At 46.8% G+C, this 23,555-nt stretch overlaps 1 protein-coding gene across 1 annotated transcript in view; it reads left to right on the forward strand.

Moving 5' to 3' along the window:
• The first annotated feature begins 677 nt into the window (after positions 1 to 677).
• PDE4B (phosphodiesterase 4B) overlaps positions 678 to 23,555 on the forward strand; it is a 338,958-nt gene continuing 316,080 nt past the window's right edge. Inside the window, exon 1 of the mRNA XM_083157704.1 lies at positions 678 to 835. The gene's annotated coding sequence lies outside the window, so the exon portion shown is untranslated. The remainder of the gene's footprint in view (positions 836 to 23,555) is intronic.

Genomic DNA, 23,555 nt, shown 5'->3' on the forward strand with positions numbered 1-23,555 from the left:
CGCCATGCTTCCGGCATGGTATTTTAGTCTCCCTTTAGGTCCATTTATGAAAATAAAAAAAACATTAAAAAAAAAAGTGAAAAACTCATGTTTACCCTTTTCTCATTTCGACTTTTTTCCATGTTGACCTATTGCTTGTATTGACCTTTATCACCATGTCGATCTAAGGTATTTTGACCTTTATCATGTGTCTACCAATGGCCTGTCCGCATCCCTATATACCAGTGCTGTTATTGTCATCATTTGGGCCACTCACCAGGAGGAGGGGGGCTTCTGGGCAACTGGAACCCCCCTCCCCTTGCGTTTGATCCTGAGGGTGTCTGTGTGTGTGTTTCACAACAGACCTGTAATCTGCATAAGTGATAGGCACAACATCGCAGGAGGGAACAGAACAGCCCCATGGTCTGTGGGGAAGGTGAGGACTCTCAGTGGCCGGAGTATCATCCATCACCAGTGACACTGTATCCAGCTGCTGCCAGTGAGGGAGGAGGAGGAGGAGAGGGGGGGGGGGGGGGCTGTACACCTGATCCTGTACCATGGCCGTGATTCCTGCACCCTGTACAGGAGGATAGGACTCAGCATCGCAGCTCTCTGCAAGTTCAGGACCCTGGGTCCCTTTGTTTCGGAGCTCCCAGTCCCCAGAACAGATGGGGAGGGGGGAAGGGGGATTTGGGGTGGGCTTGCAGCGTTCAGCCGGAGTGTTATGAATGGGGTATGAATCTTTCTGCTCAGGAACAGGACCATAGCCGGGATCAGCAGTCCCCCCTTCCCTGCCTGGCTCCCAGCAGCTGCTGCCCTGGAGAATTGGGGACCATGCCTTTGTGCTGACTGAGGGGTGAGTCTTGTATTACACCCCTGTGTGTGAGTGTTTCCTTCCAGCCATAATCTCTGCCGCTGCCTGTGCTGTGTACAGTATTACCCAATGCATCAGCCATCGCCGCTCATGTGCTCCCAGAAACTTCCCAGCATCTCGCAGAGCGGGGACCAGGTCCCTGGCAGGGTCCCCCCCCCCCTTCCCTGCCTGCACTGTCCTAAGGGAACTTTCTTGGTCTCTGTTCTTCCTGTGCCCAGGGCATCCTCATCCCCCGAGTGCACTGTCTCTATCCATGTTCCATTGCTGCCATTCATCTGCGTTGCACAGATCCCTATAGTTCTAGATGTTTTCTTTTTTCCTTCTCCCTATTGTCCAGTTTATTGCCCGGAGTGTCCATTGTAGCCCTGGGCTGCTGGTAGCGGAGGGATGTCTGGGCTAGATCACTGGAAAGCACCGTGTATTGTACCTGGTAAATGGTACAGTGTGTCAGGGAATGCATGGGTGGCACTGGTGATGTCTCAGGTACAATGCTGAATTATACCTGTAACATTTACTTCCATGGGATCTGTACACCGGGAGCACTCGGGTCACCTGTGCGTTACCTGTCAGCTGGGGCACGTCACTTGGATATTACCTAGATCCGGATATCCTAAGCCTGGGGTAGCCAACCCTAGTCCCCGAGAGCTACCAACAGTGCATGTTTTGCCGGTCTCCTCACAGAATCACAAGTGTGCTAATTAGCTCCATCTGTGTATCTTTTAAAATGTGTCAGTGATTAATGAGTGCACCTGTGCAGCAGCTAGGTTGTCTGCAAAATGTGAACTGTTGGTAGCTCTCGAGGGCTAGGGTTGGCTACCACTGTCCTAAGCCGTTGGTGCCTGTGACATTGTTTCTCTGCAGAGTTAGGTGACTTGGGTGTCCTGTTAGACCATGAACTGTGCTCATCTTCTGATTGGCTGGCTTACCCGGATGAGGGCACATAATGAGTGACCGGTGGCCAATCAAAACAAAGGCAGTGGTTTTGTGGTAGTTCGGTGCCTCTCTGAGCCCGTCACAAGCCGGGGATAGAGATGGGCTGTGTGGGCCAGTGCGACCTCTGATGTTCTGCAAAAGTGTCATAGTATTTCAGGGGTGACAGGGGATGAAACTCCCCGGGAAATGCCCCCACCTCTCACCGCCTCTGTACTTCATTCATATAACCATGTCCCACAAACTCTGCCCCCTTTTTTGCGTGTCAGTGGGAAGGTAGGTGGACTTGTGCGACTCATGGTCCGGGGTCTGCCCGTCGGCCACTGTAGACCTTTGTTTGTGGGTTGATGCTGCTAAATTCATTCTCTCTTTTATGGTTCGTAAATGATACTGGGGGACAATGACATGTATCAAACATTGGCGACTGATAAAGTGGGGTGAGATAAAGTAGGAGATGTATCAAAGATTGTCAGGAGATAAAGTAAATCAACCTAAAAAACCTTTCATGTTACAGGCCGTGTTTAGAAAATAACAGGAGCTGAATGGTCGCTTTTATCTCTCCATCTTTATCTCTCTCCGGGGCAGATTTAACAAAGTGTGGAGAGGTATAAAGTGGCTTACGTAAAAAATAAACCTGCCGAGAGATAAAGTACCAGCCAATCTGTTCTAACTGCCATGTTACAGGTTGTGCTTGAAAAATGCCAGTTGGGGCTGGTTGTCCGGTAGTTTGTCTCTCCAAGGCTTTGTGCATAGACCCCACAGCTTGTAACATGACAGTTAGGAGCTAATTAATCGTCTCCAAGGATTTGTACATAGGCCCCAAGGTACCAACCAGTCAGCTAATAACTGTTATTTTTAAGCCCATTGTAACATTGATCTGTCTCCACGTTTCGGCTCCCCAAGGACTGATCATCTCTTTATCTTGGATCATAGTATAACGGAGTTTTCCTGTATGTCTACTATAGCATGTAATGACAAGATACTGCCAATCACAAAACCTGTCCCCAAAGGCAGGGGGCAAGTACTGACATCCCCCCCCCCCCCCTCCAGAACACCATTATCAGCCCTTCCAGACTAATTGGCCAATTGATTAACAAATCCTAAAGCGCGGACACAGTTTATGGCTCGGACTCTCTGCGTATTGCGGAGCCAGATCCATATCTACGAGAGAAATTCTGTATCGCTCCACTGCTGGTGCCGGCGCTGCAAAACCCCTAACCTGCGACCAAGATCATGCGCGGTTCTGCAGCTCATTAGCGGCAGCGTGAGTTTGAGGCTGGCGGCATAGTCAGAGGGTCAAGATGTAATCGGTATTCAGTGCTTAAGGTGGACAGGTTCCAAGATTGACAAGACCATGTGTCCACCTACAGGTATGTCAACTATGTCCACGTCGAGATTTCCGTGGCCTCTGTGCTGTAACTAGAATGAAGGGGTCAAATAAATGTACAAATGGAAAATGACGTGATAACCATTGGCTTGTTCAATTGAGAAAATGTCTCTCCATACTTGTTAACATAAAGTAACTTACTGTATTTCAAATAGAAAATAGCATAGTTCTCGTGGCTGGCCTATATGTGACCTCTGCTTATAATTGGGGGACGGGAAGCCATTGATTATAAGGACGGTTGGCAGAGTGTGACCTCTTCCAGTCACCAGGGTCAGAACAACCTGTAAATAACAGGCATAGATTGTCTGGTGGACAATGAATTGGGAGATAAATCATTTCATATGCTAATTGTTTCCTTTAATTCCTTAGGGCCTAATGTGGGCCGAGGGGACTCATTGTGTTGTCCTTGAGCTGGTTCTACAAAACCAACCAATGTGGTTCCAGACCTGATTCTTCCTGGTGCTAGGGGGTGTATGGAGGGGATGCGGTCGCTGAAGGACGACATGTATTAAAATTGGAAGGTCTACACAAAGGTTGACAGTCAATTTATTTGTAGCCGACTTGTACCGACAGGCGGTATTTCATACCCTACCATCCACTAGGGCGTGTGGGGGAGATTTAAAAGTCCGCCAAGTGCAGCGAGCCGAGTGGCGAGCCAAGCGGTACTCTGATAGTGTCCATGTCGACTTACGTGAAATTCGGGACAAAATAAGTGAAAAACACATTTCAACCTTTTTTGACCGTCAACCTTCCCATTGTCGACCTAATGCTGGTGCCCGCCTTCCGATCCTGTCGGCCTTAGCCATGTTGACCTATTTCATTTGTCGACCTAAGCCATGTCGTCTTTTACTGGTCGAACTTAGCCCTGTCGACCTTAAGTTGTTGACCTAAAGTATGACGATCTTCATACAGTCGACCCTGTGACCCCTACCCATTCGGAACCCCCTACCCCTGATATAAGACCATAATAGACTTCTTATAGGATAGAAATGACAAGAGGAGAAAGAGATAGTGATAACACAAGAGTGGGCGATGCCAGTTCCTCTAAATATCTTGCCAGATCTGGAATCTTATATTGTTTTGTTTGTGATCTTTGGCAAATACAGAAATAGTTTGTTTGTCAGGAGAATTGAAATGCTCCAATCTGCTTCCATTCATGCCCACGCCTGTGGAAGGCATGAGCGCAGAACTCTGCAGGAAGCGGGTACCAGTGCATTAAGCTGCTGCCACCATACAGTGCTGCCGATTCCTCATTGGTTGATGGGACCTGCCGGCTGCATGTAGCGACTGAGCACACTGCTGGGAGCTTAAGTCTCAGGAGCACATGTGACATGTCCTGAGCTCTGGTTGGTGGAGCTCCTCTGACCTGCCCAGGAGATCCGCTCCTCATAGGAGGGGCATTAGAGTAGGATTGCCGCCCACTGTAATAACCGGAAGCAGTGAGGTACTTGCTATGTTGTGTACACATGTACGGCTGTATCCAACATGTCTGACTTATTATAGGATCAAGTTTAAGGAAACTGAGTTTGCTTATTCGTGTATTTATTTATTTTGCCACATTTGCAATAGATACAACATATAGTATTAGGACTGCACAAAACCAACGTACATGTACGGCTATTTATATACTAGAGATGTGCAGGCTCTGATTTACTCCATTTCAAATTTCAAAGCAGGATCTTATTGGCTATCAACTGTCAACAACTGTCATGTGATTTGGGATAGCCAATAAGATCCTGCGGTACTTGTGTAGTTTCACGGTGCCAGCATGGCGCCGTGCGTCTGAGTCCCCTTACGGGGCTCGCTTCGCTCGCCCACGCTGCGGGCTCGGTGGCTCGCTATGCTCGCCACGCTATCTAAAATCAACTCCATGCCAACGTGGATAGTGGGGGTATGAACTATCCACGTTGGCATGGAGTTAAGTTACTTTATTTTAGATAGTTGTGGCGAGCGTAGAACCCGGAAGTAGCACGGCGCCATGCTGGCGCCGTGAAACTACACAAGAACCGATCCTGCTTTGAAATCAGAGTAAATCAGAGTAAATCAGAGCCTGCACATCTCTATTATATACTACTGAAATGTATTGAGCACCATTTTCTAAGAACGTTTTTGGCTATTGATCATAATAAAGTAAAAAATATATATTTTTGCACACACGAAAATCGAGCTTAGAATTGTAAGGGCTCAGATTTACTCGGTTCTTAATGAAAAATGTTCATTCTGGTCATACGAAACGTGGTATAGCCAATAGGATGCAAATGAACACCGTTAAATACAAACCCGCACGTCTTTACTTTGAACGTGCATGGGGTCTTAATCCCGTTCTCTTCTGGACTGTTGATTTGGATACAAGTTGAATTTGGGCATCAATGGACAGATCTTTGTAAGATCAACAGCAAGGCAGTGATCTTGAGGGGTGTGGCTTATCATTGTGAGGTCCAATCGGTTACTACTGTTGTGCCAGGGAATTATTCTGAACTCTGCTTCTGAAAGATTGCGTTTTGAGGTGGCGAGATAACGTCCAAGGTGGAAAAATGGCAACAAGACTGGAATGTTCTCTACACTGGATACTGATCCATAGGAGAGTCTGCATTATATGGAAATCTCTAGCATGCTGTTAGTATGGTGTAACTGGGATGCTCTCTGTATTGTATAATTTGATCTGGGAGAGGAAAGGTAGTTATTATTCGCACACAGATAATGAAATCCCAAAGTGCTTACTAGTTTTCCGTGAGGTGGACTAGTTAGACAAAAGCAGACGATCTAACACTGGGTGGAAATATGCTAAGCTGAGAGAGGTAAAGCACAGGAGCCGATTGGTTGCTAATTTATCTAACGAGATCCAGGATTGGATCCAGAGCCAGAAATAAGAAATACATATTAATCAATTATCTCGTAATGCCGCCATCATGGGAATCTGCCCTCTGAAATGAATATTCTACATTTCTTTACATTCATTAATTTCATATTAAGGTTGGCATTCTGTAAATTCAGATCCGCAATATGTTTGTTACAGCCACGGTTTAATCCTTACATTTTGTGAGACATAATAGAGTCAAAGGATTAAACAGAGAGAGGCAAATTAGAATGTGGCAACATTTATTAAAATGAAAGTAATCCCCTATGTTCTACAGCAGTGTATGTGTGTGTGTGTGTGTGTGTGTATATACACAAAGCACCTGTAGTCTTTTAGTCTTTGCAGGGGCTGGCGATGGATTCGCCACGCGCCAGCCCCACGGAGCTCCGCCTCGCCGCCGTTCCCCGCCACGTTCCCCCACCTCCCCACTCCCCCCCTAACCCTGCCCGTCTCCCTGAAGCGGAGATGAGCAGGGGGTACTTGTGTATTATCTAGGCACCCGATTTTTAGGTCGGGAAAATCGCGTCGATCGCATCGCATGCGACCAAATCGACGCGATCAACGTGATTTTTCTTTAGGAATCAATGTTAAATGGTTCCAAATGGTCCCTGACACCCGATTTCACATTAGGGGCAACGTTAAATGCCCCCCAGGCCCCCCCATTAGGTGTATGCCTCCTCATTATTAACGCAACCCAACCATCAACACCAACCCAAAGCGTGGCGAGCGCAGCGAGCCCACGAGGGGCGGCGGTACGCGTCCTCCAACTTTTTCCATACCCCCACTATCCACGTCGGCGTGGAGTTCACTATATATAGTATGGCGAGCCCGAAGCGTGGCCAGCGGACGCGGAATACGAGCCCGAAGCGGGGCGAGCGGACGCGGATTACTTAACATGTATTTCGCGCCCGCTCGCCACGCTTCGGGCTCGTATTCCTCGTCCGCTCGCGGCTCCTCGCTGCGCTCGCCACGCTTCGGGCTCGGTGGCTCTCTGCACTCGCCACACTATATGTAATGAACTCCACGCCGACGTGGATAGTGGGGGTATGAAAAGGTGGAAGGACGCTTACCGCCGCTCCTCGCGGGCTCGCTGCGCTTGCCACACTTCGGGTTGCCATTGATGGTGGGGTGGCGTTAACAATGCGGGGGCATTTGGGCTAATACACCTAATGGGGGGGCCTGGGGGGCATTTAACATTGCCCCTAATGTGAAATCGGGCGTCAGGGACCATTTGGAACCATTTAACATTGATTCCTATGGAAAAATTGCGTTGATTGCGTCGATCGCATCACATGCGTGATTTGGTCGCATGCGATGCGATCAACGTTATTTTACCACAAAATTGCGTCGGTCGCATTGCATGCCTTAAGTAAAGGCATGCAATTTTCAACATCGGCACCCAGATAATACACAAGTACCGGGCAGGGTTCCAGTCCCCAGCTAAAGGGAAACTGGGACATGCATGCTAGTGGGACACTCGTGTGTCTCAGTCAGATGTAGCGTCCGCTCACCAGTGGGGGCGTTGTGGCGGGCGCTGGATGAGCGGCGCTACATCTGTGTGTATATATATATATATCACCCTACAACAGTGTTATATGGCGCCCTGACGAAAATCTTAAACGATTGAAACGTTGATAAAACTCTCGCTTGTACAGCGTATTTATTTCTTCTATATCTGAGTGCCGCACCTCCTGCAATTATATATTTGTGTATATATATATATATATATATATATATATATTTATATAAAAGAGAGAGAGAGAGAGAGGGCCCCAATCTGCACTTTTAATAAATGCTAGTAGCACCCCTGGAGGGATCCAACGTTTAGAAATGAAAAGAAGGAATGGGTTCAGAGTGCGCTAAATTAAAATGTAAACAGAATACGTTCAAGTAATATTTAATAAAAGTTGCCCTAAGGCATTGCATTATGCATACAGAATGTTTTGATACAGTTCAGTGAATCAATGTGGAATCCTTTTAGTGTGTTGACATTGCAAGCCATACAGCAATGTGGTTAGCCCAACGCGTTTCGTCATAATGATGATGTCATCAGGGGCAGAAATACAGCAGTTTGATTAGATGACCACACATCGGTTGTTGGGGATGTGGTTCCTCACTAAAGGTATAATGGTCCAATGTATATATATATAAATATATGGTACTTGTTTCCTAGCACGGCCACAACGATCATGATCGTGGGCATCGTGAGGAAAAATCGGGGGCATCGCGGCCATCGCAAGCACTAAAAAATCAGGTGCGATGGTCGCGATTTCCCCATAGGGAACAATGTTAAATGCCTCAATTTAGCCGCGATGCCCCCGATTTCCCATAGGAAACAATGTTAAATGGGTCAATTTACCCAAATCATCATAGGGAACAATGTTAAATGGGCCATAAACCCCCCAAAACACCCCTGAACAGTGAAATGTCCCCCCAAAAGTATTTTACGCCACCCCACGAACAACGCATACCCGAAGCGTGTCGAGCCCGCGAGGGGCGGCGGTACGCGTCCTCCGACCTTTTCATACCCCCACTATCCACGTCGGCGTGGAGTTGAGAATAGAATAGTGTGGCGAGCGCAGCGAGCCACCGAGCCCGAAGCGTGGCAAGCGCAGCGGATACCTGTGAAGCCCGCGAAGGGACGCGTTTACCTGTGAAGGTATCCGCGTCCCCTCGCGGGGCTCGCTGCGCTCGCCACGCTTTGGGCTCGGTGGCTCGCTACGCTCGCCACACTATTCTATTCTCAACTCCACGCTGACGTGGATAGTGGGGGTATGAAAAGGTCGGAGGACGCGTACCGCCGCCCCTCGCGGGCTCGCTGCCCTCGCCACGCTTCGTGTTCGCGTTGATCGTGGGGTGGCGTAAAGTACTTTTGGGGAGACATTTCACTGTTCTGGGGTGTTTTTGGGGCTTTCTGGCCCATTTACCATTGTTCCCTATGATGATTTGGTGAAATTGAGGTATTTAACATTGTTCCCTATGAGAAATCGGGGGCATCGCGGGTACATTGAGCCATTTAACATTGTTTCCTATGGGGAAATCGTGGGCATCGCGTCTGGACCATTTAAGGCTTTTTTAGCTGCATACGACGCGACCGACGCGATTTTGACTATTTTCAATGCATTTCAATGGGAAAATCGGGGGCATCGCGTCGGTCGCGTCGTATACCACTAAAAATGACACACGATGCCCGCGATTGTGGCCGTGCTAGGAAACAAGTACCAACATATATCCTACGGGTGCTTTCAATGTTGGTTTGAAAGATATCCACCAGAGTTGATTCCGCAAAAAAAACTTCAGTTAACTCAGGTAGGTAATTGGGCACTTTGTGACCTTAATTGCGGTCAGCCACCAAATATTGATTCAATGGGGCATATGTGCACAGCTCAGCTCTGGTTCCTGGTTTAGGAGCTGAGCTGTGCCCCAGCTGTGTTTCTGCGTGACGTGGATGGTCCAGATGGGGTGTCGAGGCATTTCGCATTGTCATACATTGTGTCCCAGGCACCCACAAGGCATTGCGGTTTTCTAAACTGAGTGGCAGGGCCGCAATGATAAGATAGAGGCACCACGCCCACCCACACATATAACCGCACCCACTACTCCGTACCAGTCCCCTGCACATCTAATCTCTCACAGTGCGCAGCCTGCATGTTCCTACCTACGCAAAACTGCCATCCTAGGGAAACACTAGGTCCCAGGATAACCAGGATTGCGGTGGTATAATATATGCTTCTACACTCCTCCGGTTGCGGCCCCCATCCCATGAACCTGCCACGCTGGGGCATAACAGCGGCCATTTGTGCAGCAGATGCATGCTGGGTAATATAATTCAAAGGTACTGAGCGATATGTAACTCTTCCTTTTGAACGTTGGATCTGGGTCAGGGCTTAATGTAAAACTGGCACCTTTCAACCCTCCATCTGTTGTCACCGAGCTCTGGTCATTACCGGATGAGGGTGGCCGAGTCTTTTGGGAAAAGCTTTAATAAATGTCCATTGAGAACGTGACCTTGAGACGCATTGGGCTTTATAGCATCTGTGCGCCAGGAATCCCAGAGAGCATCCTGATAAAGTCCCCACTTTGTCCCCATCGCGATACCTGTAATGCAGCTCCCACTAAATCTCGCTTTTGAGTTTCTAACAAATATGATTTGGCTGCCGGAGAGGAGCGAACGCTGAGCTGCCGACAGCAGCTGGAACGTTGGCTGGCGCTGCCAATCATTCTCTGGATAATCTCTCCTGTGCCAAGCGGGGCAAAGAGAATTCACTTCGTTCTCTCACAGCAAAATACTTTTTTCATTTCTAGTGAAATCTATGCCGGTTATCCGCCTGCTTTTCAATCCCGAGATCTGAGTTTTTCAGAAACATTATTATATAAGAAACTCTAATAATTTAATACGAGGCTGCGCTTGTAGCAGGGCACGCCTGTAAATCTTCCTGACACATCACAGTAAAACATTGCGGTTGGCGGTATGACAAACGAGGAGAAGCGACCCGGCTTAATGACGGCATTATATATAAAACAGATAAATAATAATGTTGGGATCTGCGTGTAAAGGATTTGCCTAGACATGGCTAAGAATGGGATTGTGGCTTATAATAAGGAACAAGGGAAAAAAACATGCTGCGCTGCAGGTGGGGCAGATGGAACATGTGCAGGGAGAGTTAGATTTGGGTGGGGTGTGTTAAAAATGAAATTGAAGTGTAAAAATAAAAAGGTGTGGGCTACATGCAAAAGTAGACTGTATTTACCTTGCACAGAAACAGTATCAATGTATTTGTCCCCCCCACGTTACAGACAAAATTCGTTCACCGTCCCTGATGTTCGGGGTATGCGCAAGTGCGAATATGCGCATGTTCAAACCCCATGAGCGAAACATGTTTGCCCGTTTGCTCCGGGGAGGGAGGGCAGGGGGTGGGCGCAGGGATGCGCCCAGTGTTTTATGGGCGTGCCCACAAAAAATGGTGGGTGTGCCCATGAAAATGCTGGGCATACCCCCAGACTAGACTTTAATTACCGTTTGGCCTCTTGCGACTGCATGTGTTTGCAAACGCATCTGCTTGCATGCTAAGGAACGGATGCAATCGGCAGGTTGGGGCGGCCGTTCGGCGGTGCAGCGGTTACCTGTTTGCTAGACTGCGAACGTACGCAGCCTAGCGAACCGGTCTGAATCAGTTCCATAGTCCCAGACACAAAATGACTTGCTCTTTTGCGTTACTGAATCTGGCCCTTAGGTGTTCTCCATTGGAAACCTCTTCCTACGTGTAGGCAGGGAAAGCGGCGTAGCGAGGCGCGGGATTGTAGGGCACTCGGTATTATTAGCGCCGGCTGTACCTGCTGCAGCTCACGGAATAGTTCCATGATTCCGGCCAGGATTAGATCACATTGACCTTTGGTGCTGTGTAGTTATAAACATCCTAGCACTTGATGTGTGTGTACCTCTAGCATGTTCAACCTTTAACATTACTTAACTTATTTATCCTAAACCTGAAATAAAGACTCGGAGACATGGGTTTGGCAGAATTTGTTAGCTGATAATTTATTTAAATCTTAAGCTAGATTAAATTCTTTAAGCTAATTAAATAATGGTGGCCAAGAAAGAACGGCTACTTAACTAAAACTCCACCCCCACTCATAGCATACGTAATCAAAAACTACCCTATCAAGCGGTATCCACTCTACCTACTGCATCGACTCCCACCCAGCTGGGTGGGCTCGCTGCCCCCGAGCGGGTAATCGAGCGAGAGGCCTAAGCCAATGAATAGGCAAGCGCACCGAAAACAATCTATATACGTTGCATAACTAGCAAATGAAGGCTAAAACTAATAACCTGCCGTTCTTTCCCGCCTATCAGCCAACGCGATTAAACCCCCCCCCCACCTCCTAATAATAACCAGGGGAAGGGAGGGTGGGAAAATCCAGCAGGAAAGAGGAAAACTCCTCCTCTTCCTGCCCTAATATCCCAGCTAACTTGCCATTCCCTCTAACCTTATTGGGTCCCCGAGTCACATGCTCCCCAAGGGTCACACACACAGCATTGGATGTTTAACCCACTCCATGCCTATTGCTGGCATTATGTTAACCTAAACATCCTAGCACCTGATGTGTGTGTACCTCTAGCATGTTCAACCTTTAACATTACTTAACTTATTTATCCTAAACCTGAAATAAAGACTCGGAGACATGGGTTTGGCAGAATTTGTTAGCTGATAATTTATTTAAATCTTAAGCTAGATTAAATTCTTTAAGCTAATTAAATAATGGTGGCCAAGAAAGAACGGCTACTTAACTAAAACTCCACCCCCACTCATAGCATACGTAATCAAAAACTACCCTATCAAGCGGTATCCACTCTACCTACTGCATCGACTCCCACCCAGCTGGGTGGGCTCGCTGCCCCCGAGCGGGTAATCGAGCGAGAGGCCTAAGCCAATGAATAGGCAAGCGCACCGAAAACAATCTATATACGTTGCATAACTAGCAAATGAAGGCTAAAACTAATAACCTGCCGTTCTTTCCCGCCTATCAGCCAACGCGATTAAACCCCCCCCACCTCCTAATAATAACCAGGGGAAGGGAGGGTGGGAAAATCCAGCAGGAAAGAGGAAAACTCCTCCTCTTCCTGCCCTAATATCCCAGCTAACTTGCCATTCCCTCTAACCTTATTGGGTCCCCGAGTCACATGCTCCCCAAGGGTCACACACACAGCATTGGATGTTTAACCCACTCCATGCCTATTGCTGGCATTATGTTAACCTAAACATCCTAGCACCTGATGTGTGTGTACCTCTAGCATGTTCAACCTTTAACATTACTTAACTTATTTATCCTAAACCTGAAATAAAGACTCGGAGACATGGGTTTGGCAGAATTTGTTAGCTGATAATTTATTTAAATCTTAAGCTAGATTAAATTCTTTAACCCCTTCATGACAGAGCCAGTTTGTGCCTTCATGACAGAGCCCTTTTTTTCAAATCTGACATGTCTCACTTAAGTGGGGATAACTTTTTTTTGCTTTTACTTATCCCAGTGATTTTGAGATTGTTTTCTCGTGACACATTGTACTTCAAGTTAGTGGTAAATTTTGGTCGATACAGTCTGTGTTTTTTTGTGAAAAATACCAAAATATCGTGAAAAAATGGAAAATTTAGCAATATGCAAAATGTTAAATTTTCTGCTTGTGAGACAAATAATCATACCACTCAAAATAGTTAATAACTAACATAGACCATATGTCTACTTTATGTTGCCATCATTATTTCAACCCCCTTTTCATTTTTTTGGACACTAGGAGGCTTCAAATATGACTAGCAAATTCTCAAATTTTCAAGAAAATTTCAAACACTGATTTTTTTAGGGACCAGTTCAGTTCTGATGTGACTTTGAGGGACTTGTATGTGAGACACCCCCATAAATGATGCCATTTCAAAAACTGCACCCCTCACAGTATTCAAAACAGCATTTTGGAAGTTTGTTAACCCTTTAGGTGTTTCACAGGAATTAAAACAAAGTGTAGGTGAAATTTCAAAATTTCTTTTTTTTTGCAGAGTTTCAATTTTAATACATTTTTCTAACAAATACAGTAGATTTTACTAGAGAAATGTGACTAAAAATTGATTCCCCCAATTCTTGTGTTTTCAAAAATATCCTATATGTGGCCCTAGTGTGCACGTTGACCAAACCACAGGCTTCATAATAGAAGGAGCACCTACTTGATTTTGGAGCCTCCTTTTTATGAGATTTTTTTTTAGGCACCATGTAGGTTTCTAGGCACCATAAGTGCTAAAAGTTAGGAACCTTCCCCACAAGTCACCCCATTTTGCAATCTACACCCCTCAGGGAATTCATCTAGGGGTATAGTGTACATTTCAAACCCCCAGGGGTTTCACCAATTTTGGTACAACTGGGATGTGAAAATGGAAAATTACATTTTTTTACACAAACATGCAGTTCTGGCTCAAAATTTTTCATTTTCACAAGGAATGAAGGAGACAAAGCACCCCAAAATCTGTGCCCCAATTTCTCCCGAGTACGGCAATGCCTCACATGTGACCAAAAAATACCAGTGGGGCGCATAGCAGGACTCAGAAGGGAAGGAGTGATTTTTGGATTTGGCAGCACAGATTTTGGTGGAATGAATGGTGGGTGCCATGTTGCATTAGCAAGACTCCCAAAGCACCAATACAGTGGAACCCCCCCACAAGTCACCCCATTTTGCAAAGTACACCCCTCAGGGAATTCATCTAGGGGTATAGTGTACATTTCAAACCCCCAGGGGTTTCACCAATTTTGATACAACTGGGATGTGAAAATGGAAAATTACATTTTTTTACACAAACATGCAGTTATGGCTCAAAATTTTTCATTTTCACAAGGAATGAAGGAGACAAAGCACCCCAAAATCTGTGCCCCAATTTCTCCCGAGTACGGCAATGCCTCACATGTGACCAAAAAATACCAGTTGGGTGCATGGCAGGACTCAGAAGGGAAGGAGTGATTTTTGGATTTTGCAGCACAGATTTTGGTGGAATGAATGGTGGGTGCTATGTTGCACCAATACAGTGGAACCCCCCCACAAGTCACCCCATTTTGCAAAGTACACCCCTCAGGGAATTCATCTAGGGGTATAGTGTACATTTCAAACCCCCAGGGGTTTCACCAATTTTGGTACAACTGGGATGTGAAAATGGAAAATTACATTTTTTTACACAAACATGCAGTTCTGGCTCAAAATTTTTCATTTTCACAAGGAATGAAGGAGACAAAGCACCCCAAAATCTGTGCCCCAATTTCTCCCGAGTACGGCAATGCCTCACATGTGACCAAAAAATACCAGTGGGGCGCATGGCAGGACTCAGAAGGGAAGGAGTGATTTTTGGATTTGGCAGCACAGATTTTGGTGGAATGAATGGTGGGTGCCATGTTGCATTAGCAAGACTCCCAAAGCACCAATACAGTGGAACCCCCCCACAAGTCACCCCATTTTGCAAAGTACACCCCTCAGGGAATTCATCTAGGGGTATAGTGTACATTTCAAACCCCCAGGGGTTTCACCAATTTTGATACAACTGGGATGTGAAAATGGAAAATTACATTTTTTTACACAAACATGCAGTTATGGCTCAAAATTTTTCATTTTCACAAGGAATGAAGGAGACAAAGCACCCCAAAATCTGTGCCCCAATTTCTCCCGAGTACGGCAATGCCTCACATGTGACCAAAAAATACCAGTTGGGTGCATGGCAGGACTCAGAAGGGAAGGAGTGATTTTTGGATTTTGCAGCACAGATTTTGGTGGAATGAATGGTGGGTGCTATGTTGCACCAATACAGTGGAACCCCCCCACAAGTCACCCCATTTTGCAAAGTACACCCCTCAGGGAATTCATCTAGGGGTATAGTGTACATTTCAAACCCCCAGGGGTTTCACCAATTTTGGTACAACTGGGATGTGAAAATGGAAAATTACATTTTTTTACACAAACATGCAGTTCTGGCTCAAAATTTTTCATTTTCACAAGGAATGAAGGAGACAAAGCACCCCAAAATCTGTGCCCCAATTTCTCCCGAGTACGGCAATGCCTCACATGTGACCAAAAAATACCAGTGGGGCGCATGGCAGGACTCAGAAGGGAAGGAGTGATTTTTGGATTTGGCAGCACAGATTTTGGTGGAATGAATGGTGGGTGCCATGTTGCATTAGCAAGACTCCCAAAGCACCAATACAGTGGAACCCCCCCACAAGTCACCCCATTTTGCAAAGTACACCCCTCAGGGAATTCATCTAGGGGTATAGTGTACATTTCAAACCCCCAGGGGTTTCACCAATTTTGATACAACTGGGCAGTGAAAATGAAAAATTACATTTTTTTACACAAAAATGCAGTTCTGGCTCAAAATTTTTCATTTTCACAAGGAATGAAGGAGACAAAGCACCCCAAAATCTGTGCCCCAATTTCTCCCGAGTACGGCAATGCCTCACATGTGACCAAAAAATACCAGTGGGGCGCATGGCAGGACTCAGAAGGGAATGAGTGATTTTTGGATTTGGCAGCACAGATTTTGGTGGAATGAATGGTGGGTGCCATGTTGCATTAGCAAGACTCCCAAAGCACCAATACAGTGGAACCCCCCCACAAGTCACCCCATTTTGCAAAGTACACCCCTCAGGGAATTCATCTAGGGGTATAGTGTACATTTCAAACCCCCAGGGGTTTCACCAATTTTGATACAACTGGGCAGTGAAAATGAAAAATTACATTTTTTTACACAAAAATGCAGTTCTGGCTCAAAATTTTTCATTTTCACAAGGAATGAAGGAGACAAAGCACCCCAAAATCTGTGCCCCAATTTCTCCCGAGTACGGCAATGCCTCACATGTGACCAAAAAATACCAGTTGGGCGCATGGCAGGACTCAGAAGGGAAGGAGTGATTTTTGGATTTGGCAGCACAGATTTTGGTGGAATGAATGGTGGGTGCCATGTTGCATTAGCAAGACTCCCAAAGCACCAATAGAGTGGAACCCCCCCACAAGTCACCCCATTTTGCAAAGTACACCCCTCAGGGAATTCATCTAGGGGTATAGTGTACATTTCAAACCCCCAGGGGTTTCACCAATTTTGATACAACTGGGCAGTGAAAATGAAAAATTACATTTTTTTACACAAAAATGCAGTTCTGGCTCAAAATTTTTCATTTTCACAAGGAATGAAGGAGACAAAGCACCCCAAAATCTGTGCCCCAATTTCTCCCGAGTACGGCAATGCCTCACATGTGACCAAAAAATACCAGTTGGGCGCATGGCAGGACTCAGAAGGGAAGGAGTGATTTTTGGATTTGGCAGCACAGATTTTGGTGGAATGAATGGTGGGTGCTATGTTGCATTACCAATACAGTGGAACCCCCCCACAAGTGACCCCATTTTGCAAACTACACCCCTCAGGGAATTCATCTAGGGGTATAGTGTACATTTCAAACCCCCAGGGGTTTCACCAATTTTGGTACAACTGGGCTGTGAAAATGAAAAATTACATTTTTTTACACAAAAATGCAGTTCTGGCTCAAAATTTTTCATTTTCACAAGGAATGAAGGAGACAAAGCACCCCAAAATCTGTGCCCCAATTTCTCCCGAGTACGGCAATGCCTCACATGTGACCAAAAAATACCAGTTGGGCGCATGGCAGGACTCAGAAGGGAAGGAGTGATTTTTGGATTTGGCAGCACAGATTTTGGTGGAATGAATGGTGGGTGCTATGTTGCATTACCAATACAGTGGAACCCCCCCACAAGTGACCCCATTTTGCAAACTACACCCCTCAGGGAATTCATCTAGGGGTATAGTGTACATTTCAAACCCCCAGTGGTTTCACCAATTTTGGTACAACTGGGCTGTGAAAATGAAAAATTACATTTTTTTACACAAAAATGTACTTCTGGCTCAAAATTTTTCATTTTCACAAGGAATGAAGGAGACAAAGCACCCCAAAATCTGTGCCCCCATTTCTCCAGAGTACGGCAATGCCTCACATGTGACCAAAAAATACCAGTTGGGTGCATGGCAGGACTCAGAAGGGAAGGAGTGATTTTTGGATTTTGCAGCTCAGATTCTGGTGGAATGAATGGTGGGTGCTATGTGGCATTAGCAAGACCCCAGATGCACGGTGAAATGATGAACCTAATAATCCATCGATGTGTGGTATATTTTGAAACACTCCTTTATACATAGGCCGGGTTTGTCGGGGCAAGTTTCACAGTGGAAAATAGTTTCCTTTCTTATTCCCTTTTTATAGCAAACTTTGCACCTTTTTTGTGTCCTGCCCTTTCTTGCAGTGGAGGGGATTTCGTTGGGAAAATGCTGCCCTGGTACAATACGGGGGCCAGTACTAGAAGTACTGGGGCCCTCTGCCTGCTGGTTCCCAAATATTAGGCCCTTTATGACTTCCTCTTGAAAGTGCATAAATGTCCCCCTCTGGCCGGTAGAACGGAATAGCACGTAAGCGTTATACAGTGCCATCTGGATGATATACACGGCCAGCTTCTTGTACCAGATATTTGTTTTCCGCAGGGCACTGTACGGCTTCAGTACCTGATCTGAAAGATCCACTCCGCCCATGTACTTATTGTAATCTAGGATACAATTTGGTTTTGAGGTGTGGGTACTGGTACCTCGTACAGGGATGGAGGTGGTACTGTCTCCATGAATTGTTGTCAGTATAAGGACATCCCTCTTGTCCTTATATTTGACCAACAACATATTTTCGGTGCATATTCCCCTGCTTTCACCCCTTCTCATTACTTGGGCAATGTGCGTTTTGGGGAGGCCTCTTTGGTTCTTGCGCACAGTACCGCAAGCTGCTGTACCTCTTGAACCAAGGGCCTTAAACAGGGGGATGCTGGTGTAAAAGTTATCCACATAGAGGTGATAACCCTTATCCAGGAAGGGGTGCATTAAATCCCAGACAATTTTGCCACTAACACCTACGAGGGAGGGGGGGCATTCTGGCGGTTCAATTCTTGAATCCTTCCCTTCATATACCCTAAACTTGTGGGTGTACCCTGTGGTGCTTTCACACAGCTTATACATTTTTATGCCATACCTTGCCCTCTTACTGGGAAGGTACTGGCGGAATTTAACCCTTCCTTTAAAATGTATAAGGGACTCGTCAATACAAATAAATTTTTCAGGGATGTATAGCTCTGCAAATTTGGCACTGAAATGATCAATGACCGGCCTGACTTTGAATAGCCGGTCAAAGGTGGGATCATCTCTGGGTGGGCACTGTGCATTATCGGTGTAATGTATAAATTTATGGATTGCCTCAAAACGAGTCCGAGTCATGGCCATACGGTAAAATGGGGTGCTGTACAGAACATCTGTACTCCAATATTGCCTAATTTGTGGCTTTTTTACTATGCCCATATGAAACACCAGACCCCAAAACGTCATCATCTCTACTGCATCTACAGGGGTCCACCTAGCAAATGATGACGTGGGGTTTTGAGCAATAAACTGCTGGGCATATAAATTAGTTTGGTCCACCATTAAATTTATAAAATCATCAGAGAAAAATAATTTGAAAAAGTCAATTTCTCTGAGACCTGTGGAATCAAATTGGATTCCTGGCATGGCCAAAAACTCAGGAACCTGGGGCTCAAAATTGTCTGGTGGTGGGGTCCATACGAGATCAATTATTGGGGGGGGGGTCTCAGCTGCTCTACGGGGGCGTCTTTGAGGGGGTCCCTCATCACCAGAGGAGGAAGAGGAGCTTAAGACGAATCCTTCAAATTCCCCGCTTGCCTCACTGGCTGTGTCAGAATCAGAGGCAAGCATGGCATATGCCTCCTCCACTGAATACATTCTTCTGGATGACTGGGATGACATTTGGGATGACATTTTTATTTTTGTGTTACTGGTAGTGAAATGTTTCAACACGTGTATAGTGTAGGGGGGGGGTACAAACTTTATTTCAACCCGGGGGGTATGTAGTGTGTTGTGTGTATGTAGTGCAGAACAAAAAAAATACTTTATACAAAAAAAAAAAAAATGAAGGGGTTAAAAAAAAAAAAAATTGAAGGGGTTAAAAAAAAAAAAATTGAAGGGGTTAAAAAAACAAAAAAAAAGGTCCTGCACCAAAAATTGAGCACAGATGTTGGTCAGTAACGTCTGTCACTGAACAGCGCTCAAAGGCAACAGGAATTTGATCAAAAAAAAAAAAAATAGATCAACCCTGTGCCGAAAAAGCTGATCAGTGATGTACGTCACTGATCAGCGCACAGTGGCCACAGGACACCCACAAAATCACAGTGTGTGTAAAAAAAAAATTAAAAAAAGACCACACAGCACCCACAAAAAAAAAAAAAAAGGTGATCAGTGATGCGACACTGATTACCAGTGAGGGGCAGCAGGTGCACAACCTTTGGTGCAACTGGCAGCAACTGACAGGTATATATAAAAAAAAAAAACCTCTGCACCCCCAAAAAGTTGCTGATCACCTCAGATATAGTGATCAGCACAAAAGGCGGGGGTAGCAGACACAAAATATACACTCTCTATCACTCTCTGTCACTATCTCTCTCTATCTCTCACTATCTATCACTATCTATCACTATCTATCACTATCTATCACACTGCAGCAGCAGCACTGACAGTTATATGTATAAAAAAAAACCTGCACCCCCAAAAAGGGGGGGTAGCAGACACAAAATATACACTCTCTATCACTCTCTGTCACTATCTCTCTCTATCTCTCTATCTCTCACTATCTATCACTATCTATCACTATGACACTGCAGCAGCAGCACTGACAGTTATATATATAAAAAAAAAACCTGCACCCCCAAAAAAGGGGGGGTAGCAGACACAAATCTCTCTATCTCTCACTATCTATTACTATCTATCACTATCTCTCACTATCTATCACTATCTATCACTATGACACTGCAGCAGCAGCGACAGTTATTTATATATAAAAAACCCCTGCACCCCCAAAAAGGGGGGGTAGCAGACACAAAATATAGCTCTCTCTGTCACTATCTCTCTATCTCTCTCTATCTCTCTCTCTCTATCTCTCTATCTCTCTATCACACTGCAGCAGCAGCAGGAAGTCTCAGGAAGTCAGATCCAGGAAGCGTCCAGCACGCTACAAGCAGTGATCAAGTGATCAGGTAAGGTATTTGCAAGGATCAGGTAAGTATTAGCAAGGATCAGGTCAGTATCACGGCAGATAGGCACGGTGACCGCTCTGCACGCTACTCCAGACCGGAATGGCGTCTGCAGCGCAGTCACCGTTAGTTTAAATGTCGCGCCTTGGCTGTGATTGGTCCGTGGGTCCCACGGACCAATCACAGCCTTGGGGGCAGGTGGGGTGAGGGTGGGGTGAGGTGTCATCGTCACCGATGACCCCCTCATGCCCCCTGACGCCCGGCGGTGATTGACACCTGTGTTACCAAGCGTCCGATTCGCTGGTAACACAGGAAAACGCTGTGAATGGCTGTTCACACTGAACAGCCAATCACAGCGATCGCCGACGGGGGGGCGACATCGCAGCCCCCCCTGGGCATGCAGGGACATGTCTGCTGTCAGGGACAGCAGACATCGTCCCTCTGTCACTGCGTCTCGAGACGCAGTGACAGTTTAAAGTCATGACGTATATATACGTCATGTGTCGGGAAGTACTTCCCGGCCATGACGTATATATACGTCAAATGTCGTGAAGGGGTTAAGCTAATTAAATAATGGTGGCCAAGAAAGAACGGCTACTTAACTAAAACTCCACCCCCACTCATAGCATACGTAATCAAAAACTACCCTATCAAGCGGTATCCACTCCACCTACTGCATCGACTCCCACCCAGCTGGGTGGGCTCGCTGCCCCCGAGCAGGTAATCGAGCGAGAGGCCTAAGCCAATGAATAGGCAAGCGCACCGAAAACAATCTATATACGTTGCATAACTAGCAAATGAAGGCTAAAACTAATAACCTGCCGTTCTTTCCCGCCAAAGCGTGGACACTGATCCCAGTGTCCCCGCCCCGCCACCAGCCTAAAACACCCTAGCTACAACCAGAAGCAGATCCTCCAGAAACATAACCAATCCCTCCTTCACTAGATGTACCCCATCAGGCCGAAAAAGATACCGAGACTTAAACCTAATCCTAGGATGTGGGACGACTGCACCACCGGCCTCAAGAAACCACCTAGTCACTGCCGAATTAAGTTTTTGCCTGGACTCATCCACGGCCTTAGCCTCTCTAGCCCCCCTCCAACGAATCCGAGGAACGATAAACGACCAAACTAAGGTACAGTGTGGCCATGCCGTCTTAATGGCCGCCAGATCACTTAAGATCAGGGCCCTAAGGTTCAGTTGGGACATTTTCCCCAGGTCGTTGCCACCTAGATGAAGCACCAAGACCTCGGGCACACCGAACCTGCGTACGTTCACCATGAGGAACGTCTTCAGAGCCAACCAGGACATACCCCGCACACCCAACCACCGAATGGATTGAGAACAGGGAAAACTAGGCCCTTCCCCGGAAGCAACCAACCTAGCGGCCCAGTAAATAAATGAGTGTCCTACCACCCAGACTCTGAGTCTATCGTTCCCCACACCTACAAGGGAGAGAGAAAAATATAGAGGTGGTTAGTATGGAGTATATTGGTGTCAAGGGACAAGGTATTGACTAGAGGATCTGCCAAAAAAGAAAAAATTAAATTTTTGTAATCTGGTTGCGGCACGTTTTGGTGCCTAAGTCAATGCTTCAATGCCAATTGAAGCCATACCAGGGCACAATAGGGAAGGAAACAAACAAGGGGAGGGGGATGTGGTTGGAAGGGAGTGAGGAATGATAGGTGTACTCGGCCGGAGAAAAAACGCTGGACCTGCTGAGGGACTCATAATCAAGACTAAAGCCGAATCAATTGGTCAATTCAGTCCGTCAGGTCAGGCAAAAAAGCGGGAAAACTCCGGACGCTGGCCCAACAGCAGAGCGTAGCTGATCCCCGAGTAGGATGGACAAAAGGGTAGGGGTAACAAAGGATCATCAATCAATCCAAAACAATAAAAATACATGCACACGGGTGCGCTCAGGGCAGCAAGTGAGGCCTAATGTATTTCCTGTAGCTAGCAGAGCGCCATCTACCTAGCGCCTTAATGTCCCCTATCGACTGTCCGGCGGCAGCGGCAGAAGTGGCCGCCCCTATGCGGAAGGAATGGGTGCCGAACTCCCGAGGGGAGAGGCCCAATCCAGACAAGCAATGACGCAGCATCCATCGGAACTGGTACATAGTCACCGGTGAGCCGTCGTAGTGTAGTAGCCAGGATCCCATGCGGGGCGGCCTGACCAACGCATACCTAGCTGCCAGGTCCACCGGACAGGTCTCTATGGGACTAGCTGGGCCTAGGGACACCCACTTCCCCTTGGCCATCTGATCTGTCTTAGAACGCCTGATCTTTACCCATAGTACGCCACTATCTAATCTTACGTCAGACCCCCTAAGCATCGCCTCTCTACTCCTAGAGGGGGCAACCAACTCAGATATTCTAAAAGCTCCATGGAAAGCCACGGAGAAAGCAAGCTGGAAAAGGAGGGTCTCGAACGCGGAGTTCGCGCAGTCACCCACCCTTCCCAGCAATGCAGGGAGCATAGCAGCCACTATAGGGCGCCGGGAATCGGGAGGGACTGGGTTAACCCGTGCCCATCCCTTCATTGCTTTGGTTATCAAAAAGCATTTAGTGAAGTCGGGACAGCCCCTAAGCCTAGCAAAGAAAGATATGCCCGCTAGATAGCGCGCCACTACGGCCCTGGATTTGCCCGAGCTAAACATCCGCCACAAAAAGGACAACAGCAGCCTACGCCCCCGCCTACCTGGCTGTGCAGCCCCTCCAGAGAAAGCTTCCCACTCAGTCCAGGCCTGCCGATATGACTTAAGCGTAGCAGGCGCCAAGGAAGACTCAGCTAGCCCCTCCAGTCCGGCCCGATCACCTGCCAAACAAAAGAGGGGCAGGGTACGCCCACCAGGTCAGCATCGGG

The sequence above is a fragment of the Crinia signifera genome, chromosome 8 (assembly GCF_055691185.1).
Source record: "Crinia signifera chromosome 8, ASM5569118v1, whole genome shotgun sequence".
NCBI lineage: Eukaryota > Metazoa > Chordata > Amphibia > Anura > Myobatrachidae > Crinia > Crinia signifera.